This window comes from Chiloscyllium plagiosum, chromosome 6, assembly GCF_004010195.1.
Source record: "Chiloscyllium plagiosum isolate BGI_BamShark_2017 chromosome 6, ASM401019v2, whole genome shotgun sequence".
NCBI lineage: Eukaryota > Metazoa > Chordata > Chondrichthyes > Orectolobiformes > Hemiscylliidae > Chiloscyllium > Chiloscyllium plagiosum.
This window is the reverse complement of record NC_057715.1, coordinates 26,107,960-26,126,023: the sequence shown is the minus strand read 5'-3', so window position 1 is coordinate 26,126,023 and position 18,064 is coordinate 26,107,960. Positions and strand designations below refer to the sequence as shown.

Sequence of the window (18,064 nt, the reverse complement as noted above, 5' to 3'; positions counted from 1 at the left end):
AGCTTTGGAGAGGGTGCAGAGAAGATTTACCAGGATGTTGCCTGGAATGGAGAGGAAGTCGTACGAGGATAGGTTGAGAGTTCTCGGCCTTTTCTCGTTGGAACGGCGAAGGATGAGGGGTGACTTGATGGAGGTTTATAAGATGATCAGAGGAATAGATAGAGTATACAGTCAGAAACTTTTTCCCCGGGTACAACAGAGTGTTACAAGGGGACATAAATATAAGGTGAAGGGTGGAAGGTATAGGGGAGATGTCAGGGGTGGGTTCTTTACCCAGAGAGTGGTGGGGGCATGGAATGCGCTGCCCGTGGGAGTGGTAGAGTCGGAATCATTGGCGACCTTTAAGCGGCATTTGGATAGGTACATGGATGGGTACTTAATCTAGGTTAGAAGTTCGGCACAACATCGTGGGCCGAAGGGCCTGTTCTGTGCTGTATTGTTCTATGTTCTATGTTCTATGTTCTATGTCCTAGTGCTGCTTCTCAACATCTGAACAAGTGCAATGCCAATTTATGGGTTCACTGCTTCTAGTGTATACAGGGCAGTGGAGACCTGAAGAGGGCTTTGGTTCCTTTACTTCTCCCATTTCCACTGGCATCTTGGAGAGGGTATCAATTTGAGCTACCTCTTCCAGCGCTATCAAGTTTTCAGACATAGCAATCTTTGAAAAATAAATGGCTGAACATTCTTTTCGCGGTCCTTGCTGTGGGATCGGGAGAGTCAGCAATGGGGCAGAACAACTATGCACCCTTCCAGGATCATATCCACCTGACCCCGACCCCAGACATCCAGACACCACTGAGCCAAACCCACTGAGCAATTTAACATAAAAAGCAATTATTTTTCCCAAGTCCCAACTCTAATGAACTGCAAGTAGGTGCATGCAGCAGGGTGCAAGGGTTCCATGATCGAGCTCTTGTTGAATAGTGGTAATGGAGGCCTAGGTTCGAGTCCCACTTGTGCTTAAAGTGTATCATCACGCATCTACAAAAGGTTGATTAAAAATATTGATAAGAACTTCATATAATTAAAGTCTGGACTACAAAATGTTTCAGGTATTCAGAAATAACAATGATAATGCCTACATGTTGATTACAAATGTTTAATCTATTTGCCATTAGTTAGTGAATTATTCCCCATTGCACTAATGGTTTTCTGCTGGCTATTTCTTGATTGGTACCAGAAATGTTATTTTTGATTCCTTTCTCACAGCTCACCTCTTGTTAACTCCCAATTTGGTAGCCAAACATTTTTTTTCAACTTAGCTCAGACAGATAGTCTGATTACCTTGACTAGGGTCTTACTTAATCACATCCTTTTTTTTTTAAACTTTTCTTATCTTTATGACATTATGACAAGGCATATTTTATCTAAGATAAAGCTAAGTTTCCATTACTGTTTATTCCCTTCCATTCTAAATAGTGACTCTAGCTCCATCGTCCTATTAAAATTCATAAAATCAGTGGGACATTAATCTAACTTCACATTCTTTAGTTTGTTTTCACCTTTCTTGTTTATCCGTTCTTTTACTTTGCTTCTTTGTCATGAGTTTCAAAATCTACCTCAAAATGTAATGCTCATTGTGTAGCATGGCTGATCTAACAACCTATTCTGACCTATTATTTCTAATTGCTTTGCCTTTTCCCATTCCCCTCTCGCACTCTGTTCAGTTCTAAAGATTATTTGATTTGATTTATTATGGTCACATGTATCAAGATACAGTGAAAAGTATTGTATTGAGTGCTGAGCAGGCACAAGTACATCAGGGTAACAGAACAGAATGAGGGTAACAGATAAGGTGCAGAGAAAGATCAACTCTAAGATATGAGAGGTCTGCTCATAAATCTGATAACAATGGGGAAGAAGCTGTTCTTAAATCTATTGCTGGTGTTTTCAAGCTTCTCTATCTTCTACCCAGTGTAAGAGGTTGGAAGAGAGTATAACTGGGTGAGAGGGGTCATTAATTATGTTGGCTGCTTTCCTGAGGCAGCAGGAGATGTAGACAGAGTCAATGGAAGGAAGGCTGGCTTGTGTGATGCACTGGGCTGTGTTCACAACTCTTTGTAGTTTCTTGCAGTCTTAGGCAGAGCAGTTGCCATGCTGAGTTGTGATACAACCGGATCGGATGCTTTCTACTGTGCGTCTATAAAAATTGGTAAGGGTCATTGTGGACATGTTGAATTTCCTTAGTCTATAGAAGAAGTAGACGTGTTGGTGTGCTTTCTAGACTATAGTATTGACATTGTTGGATCAGGATAGATTGTTGCTGATGTTTAATCCTAGGAACTTGAAGCTCTCGATCACCTCCCCTCAGCGTCATTGATACAGGCAGGGGCATGTCCTCCATTCCACTTCCTGAAGTTTATGACCAGCCCCTTTGTTTTGTTGACATTGAGGAAGAAAGTATTGTCTGTTCACCGTGTCACTGAGCTCCATATCTCCTCCTGTACTCTGTCTTGTCCTTGTTTGAATTCCGACCCACTGTGGCAATACAAATTTGTAAATGGAATTAGAGCTGAATTTGGGCAGACAGCCATGAGTATATACAGGATATAGTAATTGGCTGAGTATGCAGCCTCGCGGGACTCCAGTGTTGAGAAATATTGTGGAGCAGATGTTGTCGCCTACACTTACTGATTGTACTCTGTGGATCAGGAGGTCGAGGATTTAGTTGCAGAGGAGGGAGCAGAGTTGTATGTCTCAGAGTTTGGAAATGAGTTTTGTTGGAATTATAGTGTTGAAGGTAGAGCTAATAAATAGAAGTCTGATGTAGGTGTCCTTGTTATCCAAATGTTCCAGGGATAAATGTAGGGCCAGGGAAATGACATCTGCCATAAACCTATTGTGATGGTAGGTGAATTGTAGCAGATCAAGGCAGTCTGGGAGGCTCAAGTTGATGTGTGCCATTACTAAACTCTCAAAGCACTTCATAATGAGGGACGACAGAGCCGCTGGGCAGTAGTCATTAAGGCACATTGACTGATTTTTCTTTGGCACAAGCATGATGGTGGTCTTCTTGAATCAGGTGGGAACCTTTAAGGGGAGGTTAAAGATGTGTGCAAATACTCCCACTAGCTGGCCTGCACAGTATCTGAACGCACAGCCAGGGACTCCAGCTGGGTTAGTCACTTTACATTAGTTCACCCTCAAGAAGGCTGATCTGACATCGGCGGTGGTGACTGTGGGTACAGGTGGACCCAAGGCAGTCAGGGCAGATGACATCATTTCACTGACCTTCTGTTCAAAATGAGCATAGAATGCACATCTCTCAGGCACTCAGTGTGCTGAACTTGGACTTGGTTCTCCATGGCAGCCACCAACCTGTCCACGGAGGTAGCCAGATTGTCACATGCTTATGGGAGTTCGGCCCCCATCGAGTAGCTGCATTCCCGCTGTCTTTGGGCAATAAGGGCCATTGTGTCAGATGTACGTCTCTGTCACTTTCATTCCACCCTGTACCTAAGTACAAATCCCTGACTGCCAGCAGCACTGTGTACTCTCCTCTTGGGGCTGATCTGATGCTGGTCTCTGGAAGTTGTCCAAGTGTCAGTGACCTGGGGCTTTTCTTCCTCAACCAGCTGAGGAGCTGTCATAGTGAGTTTCTCACCAGATTGTTCTCCCAAACTTTTTGAGCCTAACATTCCCACCCAGGTATCAGTATCTGAGCTGGTGGGAGGTTCAGTGTCAAGCCTTTCAGATGCTTCCTTTGAGGCAAAGGAACTTTCTTCATTAGACATTGAGGATGTGGCTTCTGGTGGAGTCAGACATTTCTCTGCCAAGATTGCTAACATCCTACAGATACCTGAACAAGACACAAGGGACAGCGGGCATCGCGGCTAGTAGCTAGAAGTTGTGCACGATGAATGAAAGATGGTGATGGTTGTCCTATCATAGACATTGTGGACATACTATCCTTGCTTTCCAAGCTTAGATTTTAACTGATGGGGCAGCGGAGGAAGAACAGCAGGATTGAGAGAAGTTCCACTCATGTTGATCCATTGATTGTCACTTTAAACACAATGTAGACGCAAACTACGTCATATTTGCATGGAAAAGTAGCTGTAGCTGTATGTTCAATTCATTTTGCTCCTTCAGATAGACAAAAAAATTGTGATTTTTATAATTTAAAATTGACATGGAAGTTTCTACAGGCTGGTTCCCTACCAAAACCTGCATTCCTTTTGTTGTTGCATATCAAAAGATGAATTGTATTAATTACCTGCTTGCTATGCTATATTTCACACCAAGTATGCAATATGTCTTGAAGAGGCAGGCACATAATATCATCACCATATAAAAGCATATGATCTGAAAGCGTAAAGATCTCAGACTCCATCTTACTGGGGCCAATTAGAGCATGACTTGCTAAGGGAAGTGTATAACAGTTTTTAAGTAAACTGCCCAGTACCAGCCCAGAGTGGTTATGATTGTAATGTAGGTGGATATCCAGAATTGAAATTAACATCCATTGAATCTTTCAGTGTTCTGTTACCCATATTCAGTTTTTTTTAAATATGGGACGTAAAAATACCCAGTTTAAGGTAAAAAGCCAATCACTCAATCCACTACAGATCAGATTATGGTGACAGCTCAGTAGTTATATTCTCTTTAAGCTGCATGTGTGTGCAGTTGCTCTATGTTCTGCAGATAGTGATCATTGTCAGCATGATCCACAAGGCACCTAGGAGGCTTGGACAGAAGATCAGAGGAAAGGCTGCTCAGTAGGAAGCAGAGGTAATAAAACACTCCAAGATATTATTTGCAGGATCTTGCTACTCCACTGAAGATTCACTAGACAATAGGCTTGAACTTGAAAGAATTTGGAAACCAACAGCGACAAATTTATGTAAACACAGGTCTTCAAAGTATATAACCAGGAATCAGACTTACGTCTTTCCTACTTTAGTTTTAAATCCTGCCCAGTCAGACACCCTGTGTCAGTTTTTTAAAAAGGCAAGCTCTTGAAAAAATTTAAAATAAAAATGGTCATCAACATCTACATTCAGTTTAAACACAAAATCCTTCTGTTCAAAATGTTTTCTTCAGCATTAAAAAATGATTTTCCAAACTGAAGAAGCTTACCTTTGCACGGAGTATGATTGGATAGGCCATTTTAATCTCTTCAATATGGTTCCCAGTGAAGTTCTGTGACATCCTCACTCCTTGTGTAAATAGCATCAAATGGCTGAAACTTGGTATCATTGACCTTTATTTCTTAACAAATTCAAAATGTCACAAATTCATTAAACATGCAGTGAAAAAATAAAGTAATGTAGAAGCAAAAGAGGGTAAAACAAAAAGACAGAACAACAAACTAAGTAAAAGAGAAGAACAAAGAAGCCTTGCACCTTCTTTCAATAAAAAAACCATCGACAAGAAATAGAAGGCAAATATTTAATTATGGATTGGGCAACAAACAGATCTTTATGGAAATGCAGCCATTTAAGCAACAAGTGCAGCGTTACTTTGGAGATAATGATAATAAATAATCCAATGACGAGATCTCTGAATATTGTACTTGCTGTTGGCAAGAAGATGCTTGAGCAAATTAGTGAGACTAAATTAAAACAAAATCCAGAAAAGATCTGGAGAGAATTGAAGAAAAGCTCAAGGTACAAATCAGCTTCTGATTTAACAGGCTTCAACTCCTGTTGTATAGAGAAAAACCCCAAGAGTTCTACTGACAATTTTGTCAGAAGATCCCACAGCAAAGGGAAGAACTCTCAGAGGCTAGTTTAATTGGCAGTTATCTCTATGCAGATTAAAGCATCCATGAAAGATCTTCTGGGCAAAAAAAAAGGGCCAAACTCCTGGTGCCTTACTTCAAGATGGATAGTAGCATGAGTCCACAATGGCAGGCCAACATCAGTTACATGCTTTAGGTATAGCCAGCACTATTGTTTTTGGAAGCAAAATTCTCCAAACTAGTAAAACCTCCAAGAGAAAATTGCCTGCTGCATTTGCCTGTATAATGACATTTGCAATGGTAACAATTTGAATTTATGTGGTATCTTTAATGTAAAAAAAATCCCAAGGTGCTACAAGGTCAGAATGAAACAAAATTTCACCCTGAGCTATTTAAGGCAATATCAAAACTGAGTTAGACAGATCTTTAAACAGGAAACTTGAAAGTTATGGTGTGAGGCATGGGGATGGTGGTATTCAGGCCAGAAACTGGAGTTATGGTCTCAAACATGTCAGCCATGATCTTAGATTAGATTACTTACAGTGTGGAAACAGGCCCTTTGGCCCAACAAGTCCACACCGACCCTCTGAAGAGCAACCCACCCTGACCCATTCCCCTACATTTACCCCTTCACCTAACACTATGGGCAATTTAGCATGGCCAATTCAGCTAACCTGCACATTTTTGGACTGTGGGAGGAAACCGGAGCACCCGGAGGAAACCCACGCAGACACGGGGAGAATGTGCAATCTCCACACAGACAGTTGCCTGAGGCGGGAATCGAACCCGGGTCTCTGCAGTTTAAATGACAGAGCAGTATTGACAGGCTGAATAGTCTACTTCTCTCATATCTTATGATTTTATAATTAGGGCAAATAGCCAAACGTTTGGTCAGTGTGAGATGTTAAAGCAAGTCTTGAAGGCAGCAGAGTTTTGTATAACTTTAACTTTCCAGAAGGAAAAAGCTGGGAAGTCAACCAGCAGTTTGTTGAAATAGTCTGGAGATATCAAAAATGTAAATGGCAGCTTCAGCAGAAGATGAGTTGAATCAGGATTGGAGTTGGACAACGTTACAGTGATGGTAATAGGTGGTTTAGGTATTGCATGTATATGTGGGGGCAAACCCATTTCTGGATATGTACTGGTGTGCCTCAGACTGTTATAAGTGAGACAGAGTCAATAGTTCAGGAATAGAATGTGGAAGGAGAAAAACGAATGGCTTCAGTCCCCCCAGTATATAATTAGAGGAAATTGCTTCTCATGTAGTATTGGGTATTGTGTAAAGAACTCCCGTCCTGCTTCCTCAAATCGTTTTCTCATCTGCAAGCACTACTCAGGAGTGTGATTGAATACTCTCCATTTGCCAAGATAGGCATTCCTTCAACAACACTCAAGAAGCTCAGCATCATCAAATTATCCAACCCACTTCACTAGCCTATCTATCTAACACATTCAACATTCACTCCCTCCACCATTGACACACAATGGCATCAGCATGTACCATCTAAAGATGCACTGCAATAACTTAATCAGGCTGCTTTTATAGCAATTTCTAACCCTATCATGTAAAAGGACAAGGACAACATATATATTGGATCACCAAGCAATGCACAATTCTGACGTTGAACTATATCACCATTCTTTCACTGTCACTTGGTCAAAATCCTGGAACTCCCACCTTAATAGCATTGTGGCTGTATCTGAAATAGCAGAGACTGGTATCCCGTCACCCAGTCACCCTTTATTTACATTTGGAGAGTCATTGACACTGATCCAGCTCCCTCACAACCAGCTCTCAGATTGGGAGGTTGTATGACACTCCTGTTTTTATCTGTCAGCCAGGGCTCCCTGCTTGGACCAGATTAACAGCCCCAATCAGGGAACTCTTTGCAATGAGGTCCACCTCGCTGATCTCATTACAATCACTGTGGTACCTACACTACATGCCAGCAGCTCAATAAATCAGATCACCACCACCAGAATAAGGTGGGTAAACTTGCGGCATGGGTTTGTACCTGGGATTGCAATGTTGTGGCCATTCCAGTGACATGGCTAGAGGACAAACAGGAATGGTTGTTGCAGATTCCAGAATTGAGATGTTTCAGAAAGAACAGAGAAGATGGTAAAAGAGGTGGGTGTGTAGCATTGTTAATCAAGGGTAGTATTACAGCAGCTGAGATAACATTTGAGGACACATCCATTGAGGTAGTTTGGGCTGAGGTTAGAATCAGGAAAGGAGAGGTCACCCTGTTGGAAGTTTTCTATAGGCCTCCGAATTGTCCCAGGGATATAGAGGAAAGGATAGCAATGATAATTCTCTATAGGAGCAAGAGTAATAGGGTAGTTGTTATGGTGGACTTTAACTTCCCCAATATTGACTGGGAATACTATAGTTCAAGCAGTTTAGATGGGTCAATTTTTGTTCAATGTGCGCAGGAGGGTTTTCTGACACAGTATGTAGACAAGCCAGCAAGAGGCGACGCCACATTGAATTTGGTATTGGGTAATGAACCTGGCCAAGTGTTGGAGGTAGGTGAGCACTTTTTAGTGACCATATTTCAGTTATGTTTACAATAGCTATGGGCAGGGATAGGTGTATACTGCAGGGAAAGAACTATGATTGGGGTAATGGCAATTATAATGTGATTAGGCAAGATTTAGGATACATAGGATGGAGAAGGAAACTGCAGGGGATGGACACTCTTGAAATGTGGAGATTATTCAAGGAACAGCTACTATGGGTCCTTGCTAAGTATATACCTATCAGGCAGGGAGGTAGTTGTTGAGAGAGGGAGCCATGGTTTACTAAAGAAGTTGAATCTCTTGTCAAGAGAAAGAAGAAGGCTTATGTGACGATGAGGCGTGAAGTCTCAGCTTGGGGGATTGAGAGCTTTAAGTTAGCCAGAAAAGATCTTATAGAGGGCAAAGATGAGCCAGGAGGGGTCATAAGAAATAGTTGGTGGATAGGATCAAGGAAAACCCTAAAGCCTTCCATAGGTGTATCAGGAATAAAAGAATGACTAGAGTAAGATTAAGGTCAATCACAGATAGTGGAAAGTTCTGTGTGGAATTTGAGGACATTGGGGAAGCGCTTAATGAATACTTTTCGTCAGTATTCACATTGGAAAAGGGCAATGTTAGTGAGAATAGGGAGATATAGGCTACAAGATTAGATGGGATTCAGGTTGACAAAGAAGAGATTTTAGCAATTTTGGAAGATTTGAAAATAGACAAGACCCAGGGCCAGATGGGATTCATTCTCAGATTCTCTGGGAAGCCAGGGAGAAGATTGCAGAGTCTTTAGCTTCGATCTTTATGTCATCATTGTCGACAGGGGTAGTGCCAGAAGACTGGAGGATAGCAAATGTTGCTCCCTTGTTTAAGAAGGGAAGTTGTGACAATCCTGGTAATTATAGGCCAGTGAGCCTTACTTCAGTTGTGTGTAAGATGTTGGAAAAGGTTACAAGAGATAGGATTTACAATCATCTGGAAATGAATCACTCGATTAGGGATAGTCAACATGGTTTTGTTAAGGGTAGGTCGTGCCTCACTAACCTTATTGAGTTCTTCGATAAGGTTACAAAACAGATGGATGAAGGTAAAGTGGTTGATGTGGTGTATATGGACTTAAGTAAGGCATTTGATAAGGTTCCACATGGTAGGCTATTTCACAAAATACGGAGGTTTGGGTTTGAAGGTGATTTAGTGGTTTGGATCAGAATTGGCTAGCTGAAAGAAGACAGAGGGTGGTGGCTGATGGGAAATGTTCATCATGGAGCTCAGTTACCAGTAGTGTGCCGCAAGGATCTGTTTTGGGGCCACTGCTGTTTTTCATTTTTATAAATGATCTGGATGTGGGCGTAGAAGGATGTTTTAGTAAATTTGGAGATGACTCTAAGGTAGGTAGAGTTATGGATAGTGCCAATGGGTGTTGGGGGTCACAGAGAGAGATAGATAAGATGCAGAGCTGGGCTAGAAGTGGCAAATCGAGTTTAATGTGGCAAAGTGTGAGGTAGTTCACTTCGGAAAAAGTAACAGGAATTCAGAGTACAGGGCTAATGGTAAAATTCTTGGCAGTGTGGATGAACAGAGAGATCTTGATGTCCAAGTGCATAAATCCCTGAAAGTTGATAAGGTTAATAAGGTTGTTCAGAAAATATATGATGTGTTGTCATTTATTGGTCAGGGGATTGAGTTTTAGAGCCACGAGGTCATGCTTCAGCTGTACAAGGCACTGGTAAGGCCGCACCTGGAGTATTGCATGCATTTGTGGTCACCGCATTGTAGGAAGGATTAGATTAGATTAATTGCAGTATGGAAACAGGCCCTTCAGCCCAACCAGTCCACACCACCCCTCCAAAGGGTAATCCACCCAGACCCATTCCCCTAGCCCATATTTAGCCTGACTAACGCACCTAACACTATGGGCAATTTAGTTTGGCCAACTCACCTGACCTGCACACCTTTGGATTGTGGGAGGAAACCCACGCAGACATGGGGAGAATGTGCAAACTCCACACAGACAGTCACCTGAGGCAGGAATCGAACTCGCATCCCTGGCACTGTGAGGCAGCAGTGCTAACCACTGAGCCACCATGCTGCCCCAAGGAAGGAGGAAGTTTTGGAAAGGGTTCAGAGGAGATTTACTAGGATGTAGCCTAGTATGGAAGGAAGTTCTTATGAAGAAAGGCTGAGGGAACCGAGGCTGTTTTTGTTGGAGAGAAGAAGGTTGAGAGGTTACTTAGTCGAGACATACAAGATAATCAGAGGGTTTCATAGGGTGGATAGTGAAAGCCTTCTTCCTCGGATGGTGATGACTAGCATGAGGGAACATAGCTTTAAGTTGAGGGGTGAGACAAATATCAGGGGTAGTTTCTTTACTCAGAGAGTAGAAGGGGTGTGGAATGGCCTGCCTGCAATAGTAGTAGACTCACCAACATTAAGGGCATTTAAATGGGCATTGGACATACATATGGACAATAATGGAACGGTGTAGGTTAGATGGGCATTAAATTAATTTCACAGGTTGGCGCAACATCGAAGGCCAAAGGGCTTGTACTGTGCTGTAACGTTCTATGTTCTATGTGTTCAAGTGCAATTAAGGGTAGGAAATAAATGCTGACCGAACCAGCAAAGTGCATATCCTGTGAATGATTTTTTTTTAAAAAGCAGCCTGATAATTTAATGACAGTGGAGCATTCGAGAGAGACGATGGTGAGGAAAAGTTGGGTGTTAACAACAAACAAGCTGGATATTTCCTGCGATATTTCCTGATGAAATTATCAAGAAGACATGTGTAACTGAGAACTTGCAGGGTGTAGTTGTAAGGACAGAATCTTGGGGGACACCAAAGCTAGCTATGGAGGACCATGAAAGGAAGCCATTGTCGGTGATTCTCTGAATTCAATAACACTGGAATGACTATTGTTACACTGTTGCCACACATTTCATAAAATGACGAATTGTTTCAGTACAGAAACCATTCAATCCATTGGAAACATGCTAACTTTTCAGGAGTGACTCCTGTACAACCATTCTCCACATCCCTGCACATTTCAATACATTTGACATATCTTGAGTATTTCTGAGTAAGTGACAAGGTACATTGTGAACAATACTTTTCTCCTGATCTTTATCTAGTGAATCCTTCCAGTTAACTAGTTCTGAGGAAGGTTCACTGGGCCTGAAACGTTAACTCCACATTTCTCTCCATAGATGGTGCCAGACCTGCTGAGCTTTTCCAGCAATTCTGTTTTTGTCACCATTTGCAAAACAATTTGCTGAAACTCAGGGTAGGCTGAGCACAGGGGGCTGCCAAAACTTAAGAGGCTAGCATTTGTTCTAAACAGCCTGAACTAGAACTCCTGCTATACTCTGGTTCTCAATAGATGTAAAGCTGGAAAAACACAGCAGGCAATAAAGTCAATGTTTCAATGTCTGGAGATGCTGGAACAGGTCTGACATTGAAACATTGACTTTTCTGCCTGCTGCATTTTTCCAACTTCACATCGATTGACTCTGGCTTCCAGCATCTGCAGGCCTCACTGTCTCCTATACTCTGGTCCTCACATGGTTACAACAACGGATATTGCTCCTATCCTGCCTGGGATGAAAACACCCCTCTGTTCTATTTACTTGTCAAGACTGTGATTGAACTTTGGTATTTTGCCCTCTCTTCATAAAACCAAATGAGAGATATGATCCTGAACAATGAGTACAGTCATTATGTTAATCTGAAATGGCCTAATGTTGTCTTTATTGCCTCTTAACACATATTATTGAAACTCCTTGCCAAAAGCTTCTCTCATTTCTATAGAACATTAATCAATATATTTTAGAATGAAAGTGCAAGGGCAAAAAACAAAGAGAATTTGTTACCACGTTTTACCTGCTGCACTAATAGCTTTAACAACAATAACTTTAATTCATTTTTACCTTGAACATAGTGAAATGTATTCCAGAGAAAAGACAGACATGTCATCAAAGCTTTACATCTAATGTGACCGCATGTCTCTTTGCGTTCAGTGATAGTCCAGTTTTTTACAACAACAAACTGTTGGCAAAACGTCCCAAGGTTCTTCACATTATCAGAGCTGAAAATGTGTTGCTGGAAAAGCGCAGCAGGTCAGGCAGCATCCAGGGAACAGGAGAATCGACGTTTCGGGCATAAGCCCTTCTTCAGGAAACGTCGATTCTCCTGTTCCCTGGATGCTGCCTGACCTGCTGCGCTTTTCCAGCAACACATTTTCAGCTCTGATCTCCAGCATCTGCAGACCTCACTTTCTCCTCTTCACATTATCACACAACCAATTTGACATTGAACCACAGGAGAGATATTGGGACATTGACTAAACGTTTTGTCAAAGGGATAGGTATAAACCCACATTAAAAACTAACTGAGGGATAGAGAAGTGAAGATTAGGAAGAGAATTCCAGGGGTTAGCTTTAGCCAGCCGAAGGTACAAAAGGCACATTTACAAAAGTAGTGGATCCACAACAGGCCAGAATTGGGGTAGCACAGAGGTCTCAGAAAGTTATAACACTGGGGAAATTAACTTTGTCACACAGAGGAAATGTGAGTTTCTATTGAGTCTGATATAAACGTTTTATTTGACCCTAAAGATATAATATGCTTTCGTCACTGGAAAGTTTTATTGTCCTAAAAACATTCAATCGGAGTAAATATGAACTTGCCCATTTTGACAGGAAGAACAGAAGAACATTGTGCTTTTTAAGTGGAGAAAGATTGCAGAGATCAGTAGTCTGGGGGAAAATAATTTTCCTAGGGCATGAATCACAAAGTTCGTATGCAGGTACACCATGTGATTAAGAAAGTAATAGAATGATGTCATTTATTGCAAGGGAGGTGGAATATAAATGTAAGGAAGATGTTGCCAGGATTGGAGGAGTTGTGCTGTAGGTAGATGCTGATAGGCTGGGGTTATTTCCCATCGGAGTCTGAGAGGTGACCTTTATAAAATCATGAGGGGCATGGATAGGGTGAGTAGCCAAGGTCTCTTCCCCAGGGTGGTGGAGTCAAAGTCTGGAGGGCATAGGTTTAAGGTGAGAGACGAAAGTTTTAAAAGGTACTAAATGGTAACTTTCTCACATAGAGGGTGATATGTGTATGGAATGAGCTACCAAAGGAAGTGATGGAGGCTGGGAAAAATAAAACATTTCAAAGGCATTTGGATGGATATATGAAAAGAAAGGGTTCAAAGGGATATGGGTCAAGTGTTAGCAAATGGGACTATTTAGGATATCTGGTCAGCATGGATGAGTTGGTCTGTTTCCATGCTGTACTGCTCTATGACTCTATAAATGTTACTGTAGCTGTGCAAGGCATTGGTGAGACCACATCTGGAATACTATGTACACTTCCGGTGTTCATATTTGAAAAAAAATCATTAATTTAGAAAGTGTTCATAGAACATTCATTTGTCTCATCTCTGGGATGAAAAGCTCCCTTATTAAGAAAAGTTGAATAGGTTAGGCCTATATCCATTGCAAATTACAAGAATGAGAGGAGACCTTATTGAAGCATGTAAGATTTTGAGGGGACCAGATAGGCTGGATGCCGGGAGAATGTTTCTTCTCATAGCAGAGACTAAAACTTGGAAACATGATTTAAAAATATGAGGTCTCCCTTCTCAGACAGAAATGAGGTGAATTTTTCCTCTCAAAGCAGTGTTGGAGTGTGGAACTATCTCCACCAGAAGATAGTGGAGGCTGGATAGTTAAACTTATTCCAGGCTAAGTTGAATAGATTCTGAAAGTAACTGGAGTCAAATATTATGGGTTGTAGACAGGAAAGTAGAGCTGCGACCAAAACCAAATCAGATATGATCAATATTGAATGAAGAAGCAGAACTGAAAGTGCTGAATGATTGACTCCTGCTCCTAAGCTTTGTTTTGACATACCTCAAATACTTTGGCATGCTTGTTAAAAGCCATTGTTCTGATGCTCAGATCTGGGCTTCTCTGCTTCTACTCACCAGATGGTGGTTTTCATCTCCATAATGAACAGTGTGCTGGTAAGGGCAAAAATGAACATGATGTGAAGAGAGATACACTATGTACTTTGTAACAACCATAGTGCTGGATAATGCACAGTGAAACAACAGAACAGTGTCTGCATTCTTTTTCCATAGAGCTATCCCTATGGTCACGCTGTATGAGACCCAAACTAGCAATGGGTTATTGTTGTTGACTTACAGCTAGTCCACACCTAAATTAATTTATTTCTAAACATTATAACCAGGCAAAACATTCTCCTGAATCAGAATAGTTTGCCTCCACCCTAATATTGTCTGGAGGAACCAACCTATCAGCAGTGCAACCTTCCCCTTGCTACGACCTGCTCAGGAAATGTCAAGTCTGTCCACTAGGTTCTCTCCAGGTGGAGCGTGTGCACATGCATTGCACAAGTGCGGTGGTGCTTGCTGTGGGATCACATCTTGCATCTAGATTCTAACCCTTCCTCCCTACTACACCCTACTTCCACATGTAGTAAGCTAAAATCCAGCCCTCAGAGATAGAAAGCACATGAGATAAGATGGAAGCTTAGAGCTGAGAAAGACAATCAGCCAAGATTTATTGAATAGTTAAGGAGGCATGTGGCCTACTAGGTAGCACGGTGGCTCAGTGGTTGACACTGCTGCCTCACAGCGCCAGAATCCTGAGTTTGATCCCAGCCTCAGGTGACTGCCTGTGCAGAGTTTGCACATTCTCCCCGTGTCTGTGTGGGTTTCCTCCGGGTGATCCAGTTTCCTCCCACAGTCCAAAGATATGCAGGCGAGATGAATTGGCCAAGCTAAATTGCCCAGTGTTCAGGAATGTGTAGGTTAGGCGTGTTTAGATTAGATTACTTACAGTGTGGAAACAGGCCCTTCGGCCCAACAAGTCCACACCACCCCGCCGAAGCGCAACCCACCCATACCCCTACATTTACCCCTTACCTAATACTACGGGCAATTTAGCATGGCCAATTCACCTGACCTACACATCTTTGGACTGTGGGAGGAAACCGGAGCACCCGGAGGAAACCCACACAGACACGGGGAGAATGTGCAAACTCCACACAGTCAGTCGCCTGAGGCGGGAATTGAACCAGGGTCTCTGGCGCTGTGAGGCAGCAGTGCTAACCACTGTGCCACCGTGCTGCCCAGTCAGGAGTAAATGTAAAGTGATAGGGTAGGGGAATGGGTCTGGGTGGGATACTCTTCAGAGTGTCGGTGTGGACCTGTTGGGCCAAATGGGCTGTTTTCCCTTTGTGGGGATTCTATTCTATTCCGCAAACTCCACACAGTCAGTCGCCTGAGGCGGGAATTGAACCAGGGTCTCTGGCGCTGTGAGGCAGCAGTGCTAACCACTATGCCACCGTGCTGCCCAGTCAGGAGTAAATGTAAAGTGATAGAGTAGGGGAATGGGTCTGGGTGGGATACTCTTCAGAGTGTCGGTGTGGACCTGTTCGGCCAAATGGGCTTTTTCCCTTTGTGGGGATTCTATTCTATTCCTGCTTCTGTTTCTTAAGTTCAAACTCAAATACAGTCAATTATTCATCTTCAACAATTTCGTGAATACTCAACATCAGCAGCCATGTAAAGACAGTACAGTTCAACCTGACCCTCAATAGTCGGATTTCAGTTTCTGTGTAGAAGCGAGCTGACTTGCTCTTTGTTCCTGGCATTCTTCATTCAATTTATTGCACTTCCAGAGTTAGTAGTAGTTTGGTTTCTGTTTCGTTATTTAACACAAAAGTTAAATATTCTGTGTACCTAATTAGATACATTTATAGGAAGTAGAGTACAGAGTTCTCCAAATATAAACTCTTTAGAATAGCATCTCTCATCAAGATTTTGAAACTAAGGAGGAACTTGTGTTCACATATTCTTTGTGCAAATGCATTTGATCATTGTTCACTGTGAAATGCCACGGTTATGTGGTCTCAAACATAAATGCTTTCAGATTAGAAGCAGAAATCGCTAAAAGCCAGCGCATGAAACATGGGGTTGAATTTTCCCCTTATTGGTTAAATGTTATTTTCGGGCCCTGTCATGCAGAGTTTCCTGTAACTGCCCAAGGTGACATTTCTCACTCAATGATCTGCTGCTCTCCTCATTCATTCTTTATACAGGTTCTTCTCATTCAACCGTACAGCTGCAGGAACCTTGCGCTATCCATGCAACGGGTGCTCTATGTAAACCCCACCTGCACACTACTTCAATGCTGCATGCCAAGAATTGGCATTTATTGTTGGCTGTCCCAACAGTTTGGAGAAAGTGAGGTCTGATAAGATAACCCAGAAAGGGAATCTAGCACCTACTTTGGAGAAAAGGGCCAAGAGGTGCTTGTAAACAGGATGGTGGAGAGGAGGACTGTCCACTTTGTTCTGTACCAGCAAAAACATTCACACCTCCAGAAATAGTCAAACTGAACCCAGATAGCAACTTGGCTAAGTGCTGCATCAAGAGGAACATGTAGGAGTTATGACTTCTGCACTCTGAAGGGTAAGTGACACCATTTTCTCTCCATTTCCTCATACTCACTTTATCTCTGCAAATGCAGTTACATCATCAACATTAATGGTACACAACTCTCACCACTGCTTGCAGCATCTCCACTCAATACAGCATCATGCCCACCCCCATGACTGTTCAGAGTTGGTAACCATGACAAGCTGTCTGGATTTCAATCTGCATAAAAATGCAGAGAAGCTGTGAGCCTGTGAGCTGTCAATCAAATAGCAGTGAGCTAAAAGGCATGGCAAGGCAGAGGTGAGAAACCAAATCAGTTCAAAGTAAATGTGAAGAAAGCAAGTTAAAAGCTATGGGATGCCCTCCATTTAGATGCATTTGATGGCTGTGTGTAACTGCACATTGTGTGATCTGTCAGAATCATTGCTTTGGAACGTGTCAGTGAATTCCAAAAGTGTAGAAGTGAAGTATGTCCAGAACTGCATTATGAACAAGTCTGACGTTGGCATGCAAATGTGTTGAAGCTTGTGTTTTGCTGATGCCAACTTCTGTTGGCATGTGGAGATGGTTACCATGATTGGAGTGCATAATAAGATCATATTAGAGAAGCAGGCCTTTTGACTCATTGAATCTGAAGAGCATTCCAGACAGACCCATCCCCTTTGCCCTATCCATGTAACCCGACATTTTCCAATGGGAGGAAAGCATTACTACTAGTTGATACCAAATTAGCAGCTTTGGGTTCCTAATGTTCAGCTAGGTATAATTGTACTCAATCAATATTATGGAGTGTTACATTATGCGTATATTAATAGGGGGTTTATTCCTGCTCCTATCTGTCCCCTCATGCTGTATATTCTTCAATTAAACAATGGCTGATCTGTATCTAATTTAAACACTTCAGTTATCTACCTCTAGTAAATTATTACATTCAAGTGAAAATATGCTTGAGTCGCTGTAATTATTACAGAATCACAGAACACCTACAATGTGGAAACAGGCCGTTTGGCCCAACAAGTCCACACTGACCCTCCGAACAGTAACCCACTCAGGCCCATTCTCCTACTCTATTACTCTACATTTCCCCTGACTAATGCACCTAGCCTAAACATCCCTGAACACTATGGACAATTTAGCTTGGCCAATTCAAGCTAAATCTTTGGGCTGTGGGAGGAAACCAGAGCATTCAGAGGGAACCCACACAGACACAGGGAGAATGTGCAAACTCCACACAGACAGTCTCCCAAGAATGGAATTGAATCCGGGTCCCTGGCGCTGTGAGGCAGCAATGCTATCCACTGAGCCACCATGTTGCCCTGTGTTGGTGAACGGATCTGAAGGTGGAGTTCTAAATGTTACTAATAAGGTATAACTACTTTACTCATATGTATTTGCATCCTAT

General features: G+C 42.3%; 1 long non-coding RNA gene across 2 annotated transcripts; it reads right to left on the bottom strand.

The window, feature by feature from the left end:
* Window positions 1-421: 421 nt before the first annotated feature.
* Window positions 422-14,214, bottom strand: LOC122550522. 2 transcript variants are annotated; one of them, XR_006311868.1, is made up of 3 exons: window positions 14,108-14,214; window positions 5,083-5,214; window positions 422-984 (listed from the first exon to the last, which is right to left on the bottom strand). It is a non-coding gene; the product is annotated as an uncharacterized LOC122550522 (long non-coding RNA). The 2 variants fall into 2 exon arrangements; XR_006311869.1 differs by lacking the exon at window positions 422-984 and adding an exon at window positions 3,831-4,089.
* Between the last annotated feature and the right edge of the window lie 3,850 nt (window positions 14,215-18,064).